At 47.9% G+C, this 18,670-nt stretch overlaps 1 protein-coding gene across 1 annotated transcript in view; it reads right to left on the bottom strand.

Moving 5' to 3' along the window:
• Vang (Strabismus domain-containing protein Vang) overlaps positions 1-5,800 on the bottom strand; it is a 122,665-nt gene extending 116,865 nt beyond the window's left edge. The window contains exon 1 of the mRNA XM_089548417.1: positions 5,253-5,800. The gene's annotated coding sequence lies outside the window, so the exon portion shown is untranslated. The remainder of the gene's footprint in view (positions 1-5,252) is intronic.
• Positions 5,801-18,670: the final 12,870 nt, after the last annotated feature.

Raw genomic sequence — 18,670 nt, 5'->3', positions numbered from 1 at the left:
GCGTTACAATCTAGTCACAGACTAAGGATAAGGTTAGCAGTCGGAGGGGAACAGAGGCAGCTGGGAACCGAAAACTGCACAATCCTGTCAACGTAGATTAAGACGCTTTCTAATCCAGTGTTTCTCACATCATTCAGCGGTCGCATTGATGGAGCAGCCTTTCTCTTCGACTTTAGGTGATGAGGGCGGAACTTTCACCAGCGCGTGCGGACGGGGAAGGGCGCTACAAAAGGTACCAGGCCATGGCGGAATCTCTTCCGGATTCATTCAACCGCCTTACCTTCTACTCTCCGTCCCCCCCCCCCCCCCCCCCCTTTTCATTTCCGCCGCAGATCGAGTAAGTATATAACCTTCCTTCGCATGTTCGCAGGTTTGCGCGGTCTTTAGTAGCCATCGACAAGCAGCACAGCATATTACTATATTTACTCGCATAAGGGAGGCCTTTTTTTCCTCCAAAACATTCAGAGAAAAAAAAACAAACTTTGAAGCGGTAAAAACGCGGAAAAAGGCAGTCTGGTGAAATAAATACTTCATCGTGTAACATGTGGAGCGGCTTATAATGCTGTCCAAAGAGAGCACAGCTGGAGTTTACTACAGCACAACTCACAACAATCAGCGAGAAGCCCCGCTCCAACAAGTTGGTACAATCCTTAACGTGGCAGACCCCGAAAGAGGCGGGTTCGATCCCGGCCGCGGCGGTCGAATTTCGATGAAGGCAAAATTCTAGAGGCCCGGGTACTGTGCGATGTCAGTGCACTTTAAAGAACCCCAGGTGGTCGAAATTTCCGGCGCCCTTCACTACGGCGTCCCTCATAGCCAGGATAGCTACGGGACGTTAAACCCCCATAAGCTAAACTGAAATGAAGTTATTGTTGTTGCGTCCCTCATAGCCTGAATAGCTATGGGACGTTAAACCTCCATAAACTAAACTGAAATTAAGTTGTTATTGTTGTTGCGACTGTAGGATGGATCATAAGGAAATTGCACGGGCCTGCACACTAGCTCGAGCTGCCACGTGCAGACAAAGCAGAGCTCAAAGATGTGACAGGGGAGATGAAAGAACAGACGCACGTCGCAACAACCCCGTCCGCCGAAGCGACGATGCTGGCTGTAACAGATACCCCTATCCCTGTCTGATATGAAGACACACCGCGCGTTTAAATACGAGGCAAACGTGCGCAAAACAGTTAGTTTATGGGGGTTTAACGTCCCAAAGCGACTCATGGCTACGCGGGACGGCGCAGTGAAGGGCTCCGGAAATTTCGACGACGGGGTTCTTTAACGTGCACTGAACACGAGCGAACGCAAACATGCACTAAAAAGGGGCTCAAAGAGCACCAACCAAAGCTAACAACTTGCACTCATTCTAATGAATCGGCTCAGAGGGATTGTTCAAGCAATTTTCAAGGCCCCCTCTGCTGATTCAGAAAGCGCTTAGCACCTCCACGTCAGCCGAAATCGCACCTTTGTCCCAGAATTTGAAGTGTGGAAGCTTTGAAAGACGCGGTAAATGTCTATGTAAATGTAAACAGCGCGATATGGAGTTGATGCTCACGACTGCGGTCTTTTAAATACTTTCAGGCTGTCCGGTCAACGTACTGAGCCCCACTTCACACAGGACCCGTCCTTCGCGATCCAGAGCTACGGGCTAAATTCTTCCACGTGTAGAGCGGGCAAGTGAGTTCGAATAGCGCAGAAAACACTTCTGGCACTTTCGCTTAATGTTCTGCGCACCGTTTCTTCGTATTTAAACGCGTCGTGTTCTCCAGTACAGGAACTGAGAGTAGCCATCAGCATACCATCGCCTCCCTGCTTCACGCTACAGAATTTCTCGCACCGGAAGAGTACCACGGAAACGGTGCTTCCTACCGCGAACCGGCACGATTTCATAACCGACACAATCGCGACAAACTACCTCCTGAAGAAAAGCGAACACGCATCGCCATCGAACGGATGCCCCCTTTGAAGGGGCTGGAGAAAGACAATGACTCCGGAACAATGGGAATCGGGAGACGGGGCGTACTGAAAAGCGATAAGCACCGCCCACGAGTGGACCTGAAGCCAAGACAGAGAATTTCACTAGCGTTGAACTGGCTGCACCGCAAATGGGGATCGTAAGCGTCTGACAAGGCGCAGTCGACGGCCCGTACTTCAGCCAGCCTGTCAGCGTTCCTAGACCAAGGTTGCTGGCATCCGTCGACATTGTACACAAAGTATAAGCTTGCTTATAGGACCCTCCCGGTTAGGCGTGTCTTCGCGCTGTTGAGTCCTTACTAGGCATTCTGGATTTGTTAACACAAACTTCTTTCCGCAAAGTCCTTACACATCCCGGCTGTGTCAGTTCCACATTACGAAGCGGACGGCGTCATGTAACACTGCGTCAACCCTACCACGTGCAAAACATGCAGGGACTGACTGATTCACAGATCTGACTGTGTTATACAAACATTTAAAAGGCCTGGACAAAGCACACAGGCACTGCCGGCATCGAGACCAATTCGCGCACAAAATCTCAACAGGGAACACACGAAAGGTCGTACAATAGACGAAACACACACACGTCGCCGTGGTGGCTCAGTGGCTATGGTGCTCGGCTGCTGACCCGAAAGACGCGGGTTCGATCCCGGCTGCGGCGGTTGAATTTCTTTGGAGGAGAAATTCGAGGCCCGTGTACTGCGCGATGTCAGTGCACGTTAAAGAACCCCAGGTGGTCGAAATTTCCGGAGCCCTTCACTACGGCGTCTCTCATAGCCTCAGTCGCTTTGGGACGTTAAACCCCATAAACCAACCAACCAACCAACCAACCAACCAACACACACACACACACACACACACACACACACACACACACACACACACACACACACACACACACACACACACAAGAAAAAAAATGCAGGGGACACATAAGCTCGGCCTTAAGGCTATTATGCGATAGCCGAATGGGTTAATTCCTCATATGCAGAAGGTCATTCTTTACTTTCCATTCATAAATCCCTGGGAATCGTCATACCCCTCCTGGCGCAGTGGTGCAGTGGTTAAGCGATGCGCCACTGCCCTGCGATGGCAGGTGCTCCCAGCGGTGGGCCTTGTGCGGCCCAGGTTGCTCTTGCCGTGCGACCAATCATTAATTTAACTGCCATCTGCCACGATGGGCAGTTTGCTCACTACACGGTGGGCAGGCTGTGACAAAGCCACAATGTCACGTGACATAGGCGGCCCATCTGCCTCCTAAGTTTCTCTCTTGGCACCGCCTGCCAGACTCATGCTCGTCATTTTTCGCTCACAACGCCGACAATACCGACGACGACAACGCCCAGTTATCTGGGTAACGGGGCCTTCAATGCTGTCGCGTTAAAACAACGTACACGGCCCTGAATCTGCCGCTGCGCTCAGGTACGCAAAGTTCATAACTTAGGAGAGAGTTGGGAGCACCACCCTCCCCCGGTTCACCGCGATGAACCTTGTAGTCGATCGGCGGAGGAACAACGCCTACTCGCCAAGTGACAGTTTGTCGTGAAGGAAAGTCTAAAACCACTACTGAAGTACCACATTAATGCGTCAATTGCGCGAAGCCGATGGCCGCGCCACTCAGCGGGGCAGCGTCTCCTCCAGACCACATACTACATGGTTGTGGCAATAATGAGGCGCCTAAAGAACGGCGCACATGAACAGCAAACATCCGCGACACCAACTGCCACATAGCACAAGGAACGACACACTTATTAACTACAGCACGGTGTTGGGCCTCGATAGCATCACGTTTCGGGAACTGCGAGGTTGGTAAAACGCCTCAACCCGTAAGGCGTTCCTCAGACGGAAGAACGTTCCACATACGGCGTCACTCAAAATCCATAACCTCCGAAGGAAAGACACGACGACGACATTGTAAAATCGGCTAGCAACTGCTTCCGAAGTACTATGTTCATTCTCAAACAACGCTGAAACCGGTTCGGCGCGCAATTTGTGCCGAAATTCGCCTGCAATTGCAAGGCAACACTGGTACCCATATAATGATTTCATTAAGCTCCGCGTAATTAGTAATCCTTTTAGTCTCTGTCCTACCAACCGTGGTAGCTTAGTGGTCAGAGCTCTCCGCTATACAGTGCCGGAGGACAAGGTTTCAATCCCGGTCGCAGCGGCCACGTTTTGGTGGAGGCGCAGCGCAAAATGCGACCGTGTGCAACGCGATGCCACTGCACGTTTAATAATCCCAGGTGGTCGAATTTATTCCGCAGTTCTCCACTACGGCACCCCTTTGTTTTCACTCCTTCAATCCCACCTTCCGGTGTCCGCCTAGAAGTGAGACACAGCGCCTTTCATTTCCAAATAACCAATCAGTCAATCAGCCACGTTAAATAACCCCAGGTGTGCGAAATTAATCTGAGCCCTCCACGGCGGCGTCCCTCAAAGCTCATGTATCGGGACGTTAAACTCTAGAATGAAATTTTTTAGTATCCGTCCAGTACTTTCGTGTCGTGCAGAAAGACCTCGCGGAACCAAGCATACAGGCAAGCAAACAAATCTCGCGCGAGAACTGGACAAACAGTGGAAATGCAAACTGCTACGCAGCACAAGTGAAGAACACATGAGCGCGAAGCGCTGACTTGATATCGCTTTTGAACCGTAGCATATGAAATTGAGAAATAGCGGTATAAACGCGAGATCAAGCGCCGTGCTGTGAGCATTGTGCGGGGCTCACACTTCGTAGCCGCTACTTAAGACACTGGTTCCGTTTCGCACAAAAAGAAAAAGAAAGCGGTAATGTCAAAGAGGTCAGAAGGCGCGGACTCGATTCACGTGCATGAGCGCCTCTGCACCTGCCTCGCCTCTGTTCACATGACAGATGCGAAGCGCGCGAACCAGCAGCGCTTGCGCCAGCACGGGCGCTATTACGATGAAATTACCCGCCAATTACGTTTCGTGCCACGGTTGCTAACGTCTGGAGCAGCCGCCCACCCAGTGGAGACGCGCCTCCGTAACCCGTGCAGAGAACGAAATCTCTGCGCAATGCACAATGGAGGGTTCACCACATTACTAAACGCAGCCAAGCTGCGGAACAGGAAGGCTACGATCGCCAGTAAATGCTAGTGTCGCAGGCAGATCTACATCGCAAACTGGAAAATAGACACCGAGAATATGGTAACCAATTACAGTAATTAAGAGCTGAGCGCTCCGTGCGAGCTTTGAATTCACAAAAATAACAATCTGAGGATACAATACAGGTGTGCCAAAAGGTATATCACGCTTACCAGCGAGACGCCGGGCGTCGGAGGTGGAGGTAAGTGGCACGCTGGTTAGAATCGATGCGTTAAAGCTGCCGACGAGTGGAAACGTCAAGCGAAGAGGTATTCTTCGCGCACCCGTAATCCGAGGGGATGCGCGTCAAGAGCCCGCGCCACGCACACACTCGCCCTCCGGAGAGAGGCGCAGGGAGCCGTACAAAGGTAGGCTCTCACAAAATTCTCCAAGTAGAGGCGACGGGCGCGAAGATCAGACGAAATCCAGAGCACGCTCCGCCGCTCCAAACAACAGCGCCGTCCGGCCGCCAGCGACCATTTTGAAGCTCGCGGACTGACGCCGCGTCTCCGGCGGTCGACGGGCGCGCTGCAAAGCCTACGCCGTTTTCTCAGCCACTTGTTTGCATCCTCCGAGTTTGAGCCCGACTGTCGGTCCTAACGCTGGCAAGATACCAGGGACATCGCACCGACACGCACACAATCCACAAATGCGACAACGTGCAGCACAACTGCTCCAACGCGAGCGCGCCGGTCGCCGCACTCCGCTTGCCGCTCGCACGTCTTTCTCGCAGTCGGCGACGCTGAGCTTCGCGTTCTTTTCCACAGGCGGCGCGCACATCGCAAGCGATGCCGCTGCTCTCATTGGACGCCGCGTTGCTCTCTTTTTGAGAGAGGAACGCCTCCTCGCTTTTGCGCTTGGTGCGTTGAGGAGAATAAAGCCTACAGGAGCCGTCAGACGTGCTATGCCGGAAAGGAGGTTGTTTCGGCATCGGAACCGCGATTTTCAGCAGCGAAAAGGCCATATGGAGGGAGCCTGATTTATGACAGGATTTGCTCTAACCCGACGTCCCTGCTCCCCTTATTTTTTCTCCGATTTCTTCGTAAACGACGCGCTCTTCACACATATAGTGGCACTCGTGCACGTTCGGTCAGTGGTTGATTTATGCCCGTCCGCCGCCCTGTCCGACAATTTCTCAGGACTTGGGTGCTGACAGGGTGATAAATTAGGGGCTATGCTTGAGGAGAAAATTATTGTAATGATATTATTAAAGCCGGTTTACGTGGCCGCTCCGGGATACGAGACCGTATAACTTTCGCCCGGTTTGCGTGACAAATGCGGGTTCTCGCAGCTGGCTGGTGCTCGCCAAGCCTTTTGGAAATGGGCGTGTCGCGAGGTTTGGTTGCAGTCGTAAACAACCCAAATCTCTGGCGAATCCCTGCACTGCGTATCACGTACCGGGGTATACAATCCGCGCAGATTATTCTCCGTAAGGAACTAGGATTTCTAAAACGTACAACAGCTAGCGTTGTTTGTGCACACGGGTAAATACACTATTGCACTTGCTACTGCGTTGCGCTGCGCTTGAAAATCTTCGCAGGCATGAAAGATCCGGCTTGATACCGCCGGTTTTCCTGAAGAAATCACAGAATAGAAGGGGTGCCACAATATTTCATTCGGCACGAACCCAGCTTCACAGGAAGTGACGAAAATAGACAGTGCGCTCTTTGTATGAATTCTACAGGGTTGCATTGCACCGATAATACATTCTACGCCGCGAGCATGAAACTGTCACCCACTTTATTGCCTCTTCCGCACCCCACAAGGAATTTATTGAGGAGGCACAAAAAGGCACAGCGCTTTGAGCTGTTTCAAGTGAGGTTATTTTCGCGATGTTCATACACACATACTTCCGCCTCCAGTTTTTGCAACAGAGGTCTTGTGTGTAATGGTGAGGTACCGGTTAGCCTCTAATAACGCGAACGTGCAAACCCATCTGAGTAGGAAGTATAGAGATAAGCCTACGAGTAGTAAAGGAGGGCATCTGTTCGAAACACGGTGGTTCTATGCACATATGCATGCAGTGTCTTCCGAAACTTATACGTTATCTACAGTGCCCAGACGCAGTTCGCACTGCGTGACACCAGCGAGGCTTCACAGCGAAGCCCGATGTCTCCAGTGTAGTTTTTGTGGCGGGGACCAGTGACTGTCGGGCCTCATATTAATAAAGCCCCGATCCGCCTTTCATCTCCTCAGTGGCGCACGACTCACACTTCGCCTCGAGCACCGTGAGAGCTTGTGATAACAGTTTATACTCATAAAATGAGCGTTTTGAGAAGCAGGATTATAGGCTCTAGGCTATTAGCAGGCTCTAGGCTTATATTGAAGCCAGATCCAAAGCACTAAAGCATATACCAGGTCGATCTTCTCAAGACGCTTCTGCTTGCGTACATCCATTTCACGTGCACCATTTCCAAACTAATAATGGTGTACCTCCCATAGAGAGGATTTTAAGCCGTATAGGCCGTTGTTTCCTAAAGCAGTATATAGGCTAAGAGTATTAAGCCACACTGCGGCCCCGGAAATGAGCGACTCCAAAAGGCAGAAGCGATGCTCGCAGGACGAGAAATTGGGGCCGGCGCCTATCACATGATTATCCGCATGGAGGCTTCTCTGTAGAACTCGTCACCGGCTCCTCTTGCGGGAAAGCTTGCTTGCAAAACAATATTTCGATTATTTTGTTACAATTGTATAAATAATTTTTAAAGAACAGAGGACAGCTGAAAACTACGTTAATAAAGATTAACAACAATCTGTCGCCGTACGTGATGAACCGCAAATTATTGGAAGAATCAAACAAGAGCACAGTCAAGTTCCATCACTTTTGTTTTGTGGCCGACAGGGAAAGACGCAGTAGCTGCGGTATTAGTCTGCGGTAAGAGACGGGAGGAAGGTGAAAGAAGAAAGAGAGGAAGAGGTCTGCCGTAGTCGTCAGCGCGTGTTCTCGGTCACCTTAAAGCACCTACTCACTGGCATTGAGAGACAAAAAAGAGAAAACTTTACTACAGTGAGGGGCGTAGACCTCGGCTGGCAATGTCTCTCTGGCCTGCTACTTCACTCTGGGGTATGGACAAAAGGAAGGACAGATAGTGAGGGAGATGGGGTAGAAGATGTTGTGATGCCATAATATGATCAGCCAGGCACATAACCAGATATTTTTTTCGTAAGGGGCCCAAGGCAGTTTTTTGGATCGCGAAGGTTGAGAGGGGGGTGGGGGGGGGGGGGGGTATTTGCGGTGCGTGCTAAACGAGACACTTCTAGGAGGATTGGGAGAAGGGGAGGATGAGCTTGATTTCACGCGAGAAGGGAGGCGGACACCCTCAGGCCGCCCCTTGAATACGTGCCTGTAATGAGCTGCATTGCAGTATCCAAAGCACAACATTCGCATTGCAGGCATCCGCCCTCGCTCGTGCACTCTGAAGCTATAGTCATCTACGCTGAATGTAATTCCTGCCATTTTCGAGCTCAAAAAATATCGCCCCATTTTTATACGTAAACATTCCTAAGAAAGATAACTAATTTCCAAAACGAAGGCCCCGAACAATATGTTAGGCATCATTTGCCGATTCCACGTATTTGGAGCGCCGTATGGCAGTAGAGATACCCGTTGAAAAAATTTATTTCCTACAAGCGATTGCGAATGATGACGGCACTGCGGGATCGAGGCTCAGCAAATTCTTTGCGATCAGAGAAGTTCCAAAAAGGGATCATGTTCTGTCACACCTGTTTCCTCGCTTCGATCGTTACCCTGTCCCATTGCGATCGGTCGCTGTCGACATTAACGTCACATTTGATTGCTAGCTAGCAATCTGTGTCTCCGACTCGGGTGTCGAGGCTCGCCAACTAAGTGACACAGAGAATTAATCAGAAAGGGAACCTTATACAAACGTGGCCCTCGAAAAGGCAGCACTCTTTCAAGATTAGCACATATTTTCCGACACTTATTGGTAAACACCGAGAACACCAAGCACCGATTTTTACATCCACCCTTAGTGTTATTCCACAAATGCTTAGTCGGAAGCTTAGTTGCAAGTCGGTCCTTCGCACTAAGTATTCCTGATAATGCGGAAAAGTATCTGAGCTCTTTTTTTTTTGTCTTAGTGCTATAGATATCTTTCGCCACAATTAAAATAAGACATCCACACGAACCACACAGGCGCATCGACTCACTTCTCACTGTCAGAGACACAAAAGAGCTCGCCGACAAGAAGTCATGTAACTTCTTCGAAGCAGGAGCGCCCAACGCTTAGGGCCGCCCAACGTATAGGGAATAATCTCCGGCTGATTTCATCGGCCCTCCAAACGATTACACATGAGCCACACAGCTGGCAGTAAGTCTGTCACATAAGCGTCTTTATCGATGCCCTGTAGAGTCACGTCCAAGGTGTGAAAGGTCGAGCGGTAAACAGAGAGAACAACGGCTCTATTAGTAAAGAGGATGAGGCCGAATAGCACACTACAGCTACTTCCTGTTCCCAACAACGCGCATGCGCACAACGGGAAAAGCGAAACGCATACCTCAACTGTTTGAAGGACAATGAATGAATGAGTTATTCTCACCTTGGATGAACACAGAAAAAAAAATCGGGAACACAGTTCTTTGAGTGTTCATACATGAAAGAGATGGGGTAATAAGATACAAGAAAAAGAAAACACCGAGACTTTTCTACATCGTCTGCGGCAAAGCAGCGACAGTTGCTGCTCAGTCAGTGGGGCTCGCACTTAGGGGCTTTTTTTGTATCTTACAATCTCATGTGACCTAACCGTCTTCAGTTTTCCTCGTTCAGTAAGCCTGAGCGAGCTACGGCCGACCCCATATCAATGACAGCATTCTTGCGCAATTCGAAGCTCCTCCCGGCCTGTCTTTGTACCCAATCTTGCTCCCTGTCGCCGGGCTGCGCACTCTTGCGCGTAATGTGATCACGCCCGATTCATAATCTCCATCCCATAAGCCTGGGACGTGAGCTGCGCGGATGAAGCAACGGCGAGAAGCGGACAGAATAGACGGATTAGTCTCGAGGATGCCGCCAGGAAGGATCACGTCTAAATCGAGGCAATGAAACAAAGACATGCGAAGCTTAAGAGAGAGAAAAAAAGTAAAGGCATTCGCGAAGCGCCATTCGGGATAAAATAAATCCCAGCCGACGAATGCGGTCAGACAGGCGTCACATGCAAGCCCGGCGCGCAGACCGGCTCGGTCGTTTTCCCTCGACTTGCGCGGAGCTGATGATGATCCTATCCATCCGACGACCTCCCGCCCACTTCTTCTCCTCGCAGAGAAAGGAAAGGGAAGAACACGCGAAATTACGGTTGCGCAAGTACGCGGCAACGCAAAGGAGCACCATTTCTGATCCGGAGGCATTGCGGAGAAGCAACCATTTGGCTGAAAGCGTTCGCGAGATGCGATTGTCGCGCCCTTACAGCACAACTTACGGCACTTGACGCATCAACCGATGGCCGACCGTACCTTCCTCGCTTTAAGTTACGATTCATGACCTTTAGTTTTAGTGCGCTCGCATTTAGAGTGGTAATTCCCCGCACCATTTTGGCAAGAGTAACACGCGGGAAAGCCAACTCAACGGGCTTTCAAATGCGCGTTTTGGTCGTTCGATAAATTTCGAACCACATTGCCTACTAAGAAATTTGAAAAAATGGGCTCACATTCGGTGTTGGCGGCCTTCAATATCGCGATATAAGCTTCCCCTAAAAGAAAAAAATGGCTGAGGCTTAGCTAAGGTTAAGCCTAGTCAGATGCGAAGCATACTGATGGCTAGGCTTGGTAATACATGGCTTTCCTTGGTTGAATACTTGGTCATTTTAATACAACCACTAGAAGCCTTCGTCGTGGGGGAAGACAATGGCATGGCTACAGCGGAACGCCGACTAACCCCGAGACGCGCGTTGGGTGAGCGCCTGGATTGCCACGGAAGCCGCGTCTGCCTGCCCGGTGGAGCGAGCGTTTCTCCTACACCGAGTGTGAACGCGCGTTCGAAATGCGCGGGAATGCCGCTCGAGGACATTCCGGCGTCTGTGCGATGGCACCGTTCTCCCTCTCCCAACGCGTGACGGCGATCTGTCATGACGTCATGTGTCACGTGGTATGTCACGTTGTGTGACGTCACTGTACTACGTGGTCTGCACGGCGTGCAACCACAGCAACGGCGCGAGGTGGACCCCCGTCTTCCTCTGTCGTGACGTCATGTGTCATCGTTCTCCCTCTCCCAGCGCGTGACGGCGATCTGTCGTGACGTCATGTGTCACGTGGTATGACGTCACTGTACCACGTGGTCTGCACGGCGTGCAACCACAGCGACGGCGCGAGGTGGACCCCCGTCTTCCTCTGTCGTGACGTCATGTGTCACGTGGTATGTCACGTGGTGTGACGTCACTGTACCACGTGGTCTGCACGGCGTGCAACCACAGCGACGGCGCGAGGTAAACCCCCGTCTTCCTCTGTCGTGACGTCATTTGTCACGTGGTGTGACGTCACTGTACCACGTGGTGTGCACGGCGTGTAACCACGGCGAAGGGCTGTAGTGTACCTCTAGTAATATGCTTCGCATAAAATGAAGGACCATTAGTTAATTTTAGTTGATTAATGTCCGCCTTGCTGTAAAATCCCCCTGCACAGACCGCACCGACGTGTCGCTCATAGTAGGCGCACTAAAAGAATGCGCCAGCTTGGAGGGTATATATCGGAAGGTTGGAGGGTATGTATCGCAGAGGAGACAGTGAGACTTACCGAGAAAAAAATTAATGGTGCACTTAAATCTCCTCACCTGCGGAAATGCGAAAGCATTTCGAGTTCCCTTGCCTCCCCTGTTAGCAATATAATTAATCATTTCTAATGTTTATTGTATCTATTTTTCCTTTTATTTCTGGTATTTTTGTTTTGTGCTTATTTTCGTATTATTTTATTATTTTATCATTATTTTAATTATGCTTCGTTATTTTTACTTCATTCAGTAATTTGGTCATTTAAACTTTCCATTCAGTCACCATTAATCATTACAAATCATAACTACGCTCTTGCTGGATGATCGACACTACATGAGGACACGCTCTGTCCACAGCCCGTGGTGACACATCCTATTCAACGTCACTCGTGAGGCAAGAAATACTTTCGCATTAATATTTAGCCACGTTTTCTCGGCGCGAAGTTAAGCCCGACACGGGCCGCGGTGAGAGAGGGCGCGAGACAACGATTCCACCTAGAGAGAGGGCGCACGCATCGAGGCCCCGTCGCGACTCGCGAGTGGCCATTTTGGTTTGCCTCCCCGCAACGCTCCACCGCATAACAGCAGTTTCCAGGGGAGAATGTGCACGTCAGGCAGAAGGCTACCAGGGAACCGCTTAATAATCTCAACTTCGTTACGCCTGAGCCAACGGCGGCGAATAGTCCAAAGCAGCATTCCATTCGGGCCCCGCTTGAGGAGGGTAACGACTTCCGCATAACCAGCCTGACAGAGCCGATTATGAGCGTTAACTAAAATCTTTCACATGGAATAAATGTGAAACTGCTAAGTATCGTTACAAACTGACATGCTCAGTGTGAAATAGCCAGCGAAGTTCGTAAGGTTTGTTACAACTTGTATCCATTAGTCGGAAGATTTTACTTCTAGCAAACGAGGCTCCAGATACTAATAAAACTAAGGGATATTCCAAATGGAATATCCATCGCTTCGTTATGCGTACCTACTATTTCGTTATAAACCGTTTTATTATATCGAAGTTTGACTATATACATCGCTTACTTTGAAGAGTGAACAAATACGGCTCATAGCACCACTTTTCTTCGCGTGAAGCATACTTAAGAAAGTTGGAGAATGCTGCAAACAAAAAAACAAGCAGACGTTTAGCGCTTGTTACACCAAGTGATAAGAGCGAAAGCTCTGTTAAGCATGGTTACGCATGGTTTGGCGCCGGAGTTGGTCCGGCGCGCGCCTCATGTCGAGGATGAGCTTGAGCGCTAGCGAAGCATCTTCACGTGTATGACGTCACTTTCAACACCTCCGCTCCACTGGCTTAAGGTTAAACGAGCACCTAACTTGACCTTGGGAGTTGTAGTGCGAAGAGTAGAGCTTTCGCTCCAGTAGTACTTTTCTTCTGCTTGCAGCATTTGAACGACTTGCGCGCAAAAACCAACAGGGTGCCGAAAGCAACTCTGCAAGGAGAGCTACAGAAATGATAAATTACACTTTAATAGCTCATTACGCAGAGAGCTGTGAAAGCTAATTTGAATATTCGACGAGGAGGTGCAAGTACCGGTCCAATATGGAAATGAACCTCAAAATTAAAAAAAAACACTGAGTTAAAAGCCAATCATGCAGCTAAGTAAGAAAAAAAGTACTGCCCCAGATTCGCAAGCAGACATCGCTTACGTAATAGCGCTGAGCGATTGACAGGGGCAATAAAAGAACTCAATCATGATCACAAGGAGAAACGGGCCTTCCAGTCGCGTGTAGAATACACCTCAAGATGTGCTGCTCCGACAATATATGAAGCCATCACGGCCAACTGAACGCCAATTACACATTTCTGTTTTGTTTGTTTGTTCCAAGAGAGCTGAACTTTCCGTCTACCGCCCTGTGTTTTTGGCATTGTGGGCGATCTCATGCCAGTCACGCGATGCAAGTGCTTCGTGAGTGTACATGATGCCCTTTTCCTCTGCGAACGATTCGTCTGTGAAAACTTCCGTCGTGACAGCTTCTGCAGAGCCGCGAGCAATGGCTAATGATGATGACACAAGCGAAATAGCGATGCAACACATTACTGCCTGCAGCCGTGCCCTGCGACGGTTCTTCCTCCGCTTAATTTAATATAACTGTCATCTATGACGTCAGAGCTGGCTAGCAAGCAGCGTTAGTCGCCGGCATCGGTGCCGAATGAGACGCTGATCAGTGGCATAAAAACTGTGGGGATGCTTAAGCCACTTTACCAGTTGACAGCGATAGCATCACATTTCACACCTGTCGCCGCTTTCGTTACAAACTCTGTGTGGTATGCGCTAACTTCTTCGCAATCCATCAAGCGCCATATTTGGACTTCTAGCAGCAATGGCAGGTATCTGCTATGATGTGACAGTGCCGACATTTGAATAGATGACATTTTTTATTCCGAATTTATCTTGGTTGCTGTGTAGAAACTAGGTTGCTCACAACCTGATGGGCAAGTTTTGATGATGCCACAAGATCACGTGACCTCTCGCTACCAATCGGGATCGCCACAAGGGCAGATTGTGATGACGTCACAAGGTAATGTGACCCCTCTTGGCCAATGAGAGAATTTCGTCTCCGACATAGCCCCGGTATTTGTGTGGCGACTCGAATGCTATCGCACTGTAAGTTAGGTAACGAATAATGATAGGAGTCGTTGCGAAATAACTCGCTCAGTTGGTTGGAGTGATGCATATGCAACGCGGTGCTCCGAATCGGCGTATGAAGCGTTTATGCGGATTTTCGCAACAGGTTACCGGGAAACACGCACACTCCTGCCCTGAGGCCGACCTTCGAATATTCGCAAAGCATAGATCAGGGATGAACGCTTTCGAAAAATAAAGATTACGAACATTTACTATAGTCAATTTCTTAAGTTGAGTAATATAAACGATCTACATATGATTAAACATTAAATAAATGAGTTACCTACTGCGCTCTGGGAAACTAAAACTTTCTGTGAATATGAACACTCGATGCTTTGCCATAACGGTAATAATAAGGCTTGGAAAAAAAAAGCTAATGTGTTAATTCGAGAGCCGCCCACACGCACAAAAGTGGAGATTATTGAAAATGGCATTATTGTTCCGAGTGAATTACTGCTCGACTGCTTTTATAGTTACTTTATTATCGTCACTAGTATAACTACTATTGAATCTTAGCTAATTCGCTTTACTGAGTTCGTTAATATTACATTGCAGAATATTTACGACAATTATAACATTGATGAACAATATAACGCCTGTTTTAGTTTGCGTTTGTAGTGTTTGCCTGGCGCTAGGGGAATTTCCCGCCACGATGCACATCGCTAACGTATTTCTATGGTTTAAAGACGGTAATAAACGACAAATATTTAATTACCGACATATTTCCACATTCCCGACATTCTGCAAATGAACTGAAAAAATAATATTTAGATGAATGTTAGATTGATCAGAAAAAAAAAAACAGCCTGCTAAATAACTGTCAGCCCGGCTTTCGAACAGAAAGGCCAGCCCTGCTTGCCTTATGAGCACACAACGAAGTCGTATGATTTCGAGTGTCTACATAAATTAATGATCTTGTTTTTGTGGGTAGCAAAACCAGAATGCATAATATACGCCGAGTATACTACCGTGCTTTTCTCGTTAAAAAGTGTTGCAAGCCTAATTTCAGCTTTTAGTTCTGTTCTCGCTAAAATGTGCCGATGTTCACTACATGATGGTGTAAAAATTAACACTGAGAGAACAAATTTTATTTCAAGCAAAACGCAAATGCATGAAATTGGGGATCGATATTATAATAGGCTCTTCAAAAATTCAGCTTCCCCGTTCGGTGAAGAATAAAATCTGTTTTCTTGATAGCCGTATATCATGGGCCGATCACAGAAAACTTATTTCTAGAAAATTGCGCAAGTCGCTGGAATGCTATTTAGTTTAAAAGCGCTGTCATGTAAGGTCAATCTTACACCTGGTGATCTTTTTAATCTTAGCAGATTGTTATTCGAAAAACTGCGAGAGATAAGTTCGTGCGATCTGTGCAGGTAGGTGGATTGTACGCCGAGGCGGACATTATCTACGCGGTAGAGGCCAACTAAAATACTTTTTTGACTAAAATGAACTACTTAAGCTTTTATTTTTGCTTTTAGGAAGCAAGATTATATTGCAGAATTCAAGGCCATCAGCATATAAGGTGAGCCCAGTTTTTAGATGTTTATTATCGTCAATGTGGTTCGAAATATCGAACATCAAAAACTACGCATTTGAAAGATCGTTGAGTTGGCTTTCCCGCGTTGCCATTCATAAAATGATGTCGCTCACGTTTCTAATACAGCATATACAGACGCTATTTATGTATTTTATGACGTAGAAGCAGTTAACATGACGTCAGCGACGATACTACACGCAGCGGCGCCATTTTATAAATGCGCAACGCGGTAAAGCCGACTCAACGAGCTTTCAAATGCATATTTTTTGACGTTCAGTAATTGGAGCCGCATTGACAATAAACAAAATTTAAAAGCTGGGTTATCTTTCAATGCTGAAGCTCGTAAATTTAACACTATTATATTGCACCATCTAATAAAAACTATTAGTTAATTAATTTAATTAGCGGCCGAATTATGGAGCTCTATCAAATACGTAATGTCTGCCTTGCTGTACAATTCACCTGCGTAGATCGCACCGAGGTAAATCTCACAGTTGTAAAAATAAATGTTTGTGAACGTTAAATAAAAATCACGCCATATAGTATGCCCTCTTCCTGAGAACCTAGCCCCTGCGGAGCATGACCTCTGCCCCTATCATTAATACATTATTCTTGACTGAAAAAAAGGTAATTTGTACTATCTGTGATGCACTCTCAGATTCTCGTATCGTACTCCACTATAAAGTACTCAAAGTACCCACACTCCACTGTCTGTTACCTTCTCGGCTACTGCTACTCTAATGCAAAGAACAGAAGCGAAACCAGTCATACGTAAGTTCATGCGCGGAGATTTTTTGAAGTGCAGTTTGATTACACAGTCTCCTGAATATTGGTATGTGCCAAATCCGCTTACTAACTATGCATTCAAATGTTACATTACCGTTTATCACGCTCGTTAAATAGTTCATGCGCAGTAGAGCAGATAAGGGAAGGGACATTGTATAAACAGCGTGGAAGAGCAGCGAAAGAAAGATGTGTCCCATCTGCCCACAGGGTTGTGGGCAACCTGGCAGGTCTTCGCCTGGGTGAAGACCTGAGAGAAGGGTACACCAGGGTGAAGGCCTTCACGGCAAAAGCCTTTAGAGTAAAAACCCTATGGAAAACACGTTTAGGACAAAGGCCTTCGTGGTAAATGCCTTCCGGGTAAAGGCAGTTAGACTAAAGGCTTTTAGAGTTAAGGCCTTATGGCAAACACATTTAGGACAAAAGCATTCATGGTAATGCCTTCCGGGTAAAGACCGTTACATCAAAGGCCTCTTGTAAAGGCCTTTTGGTCAAATGCCTTTAACTCGTAAGGATGTTAAGTGTCCACCATAACTAGTGCTACTGCACGATATTCCGCGTTTAGCCATGCTAAACCGTCGGTAACTAACTTTAACGCGATAGCGCTGAGGAGCTCGCGTTGCAGAAAATCAGGCGCCGTTGACGTGAGCGAAAAATCGGCAAAAAATCCCCAGAGAAGCAACCTAGGAGGCCACCTAGGTCACGTGACCTTGCGGCATAATCAGAACCTGCCCACCTGATAGTGAGCGAACTGCCCACTGTGGCAGGTGGCAGTTAAATGAATGATTGCTCGCTCGGGAAGAGCAACCTGGGTCGTACAAGCCCCACTGGGTGGCAGCACCTGCCATCGCAGAGGGGCAGTGGCGCAGCGCTTAACTGCTGCACCACTGCGCCTTTTTTGCTCTTTATTGCATGGAAATAGTGCTGAAAAGAAAAATCTAAGCATGCTTACGTCACAAAACACCAGGCCACCATACCCCTGCCAGGAGTAGTATCAGGGCTCCCAGGGATCTATGAGTGTAAAGTATAGAATGACCACTTCTGCACATATGGGAACTAACCCATTACGCTATCAGGCGTACTCTTAAGGCGGAGCTTAGGTGTCCCCTCCAAATTTTTTTCTTCTGCTGTCTAACTAATTATTTTTCAGCAATACAAAAATTACAGTATTATTTACCATTGATCAGAACCACGAATTATAACGTTAAAAAAACTACCTTGAAACTTCCCCCATGCTCCTTGGTTTCGATCATGCGCAGTAGCATCGATGTGACTCAGTGTTTCTGTTTCGTGTATGTATGAGTATTTCAGTGATGTTCAAACAGGCTCTGAAATTTGTCGTCTCATATGCTACTCTTTTTTGAAAGAGCCTGCTCTCGAGGCAAGCATCTAATTTCACTTTCTTTGCTTTACATATTAGGCTGTATAAACTGCATGGTCGCGGTTTGTTATTCCACGAAGTATTTTTTCGGTAAGTTGTTCTAATACGTTTTTCGACGCTGATGTGTGAACTTCGGGCTTGTTTGCTCTTGCTGGCATATATGCATTGTTCCTTCCTTTGCACGTATGCCTCTACTAAGTCACGGTTTTTTTTTTTTTTTGCATTTCCCGTGCTGTCGGTCCTGTACCCGCGGCTGGTGCCCTTGGATTGGGTTTAATGCCAGTAAAGTTGCTGTGATTAGCCGTCTCCTTAAATCCCCCATAAATTGTATGCTTTAGCAAATAACAGAAATCAAATAAATAAGAACGTACTCAGATTATTCTTTTCAGTGATGACCACCAGGGTTGCCGTTGGGCAGATTTTAAATGGATACAGAACTGAAGCTAAAAGTCAATAGAACAGAAGCCAATAGAAGAAGCTGAAGCCAATAGAACAGAAGCGACATTATGAATTCAATTTATATTAA

This window comes from Amblyomma mixtum, chromosome 6 (genome assembly GCF_055824585.1).
Source record: "Amblyomma mixtum isolate Tamu chromosome 6, ASM5582458v1, whole genome shotgun sequence".
NCBI classification, from domain to species: domain Eukaryota; kingdom Metazoa; phylum Arthropoda; class Arachnida; order Ixodida; family Ixodidae; genus Amblyomma; species Amblyomma mixtum.
This window is presented reverse-complemented; position numbering and strand designations above follow the sequence as displayed.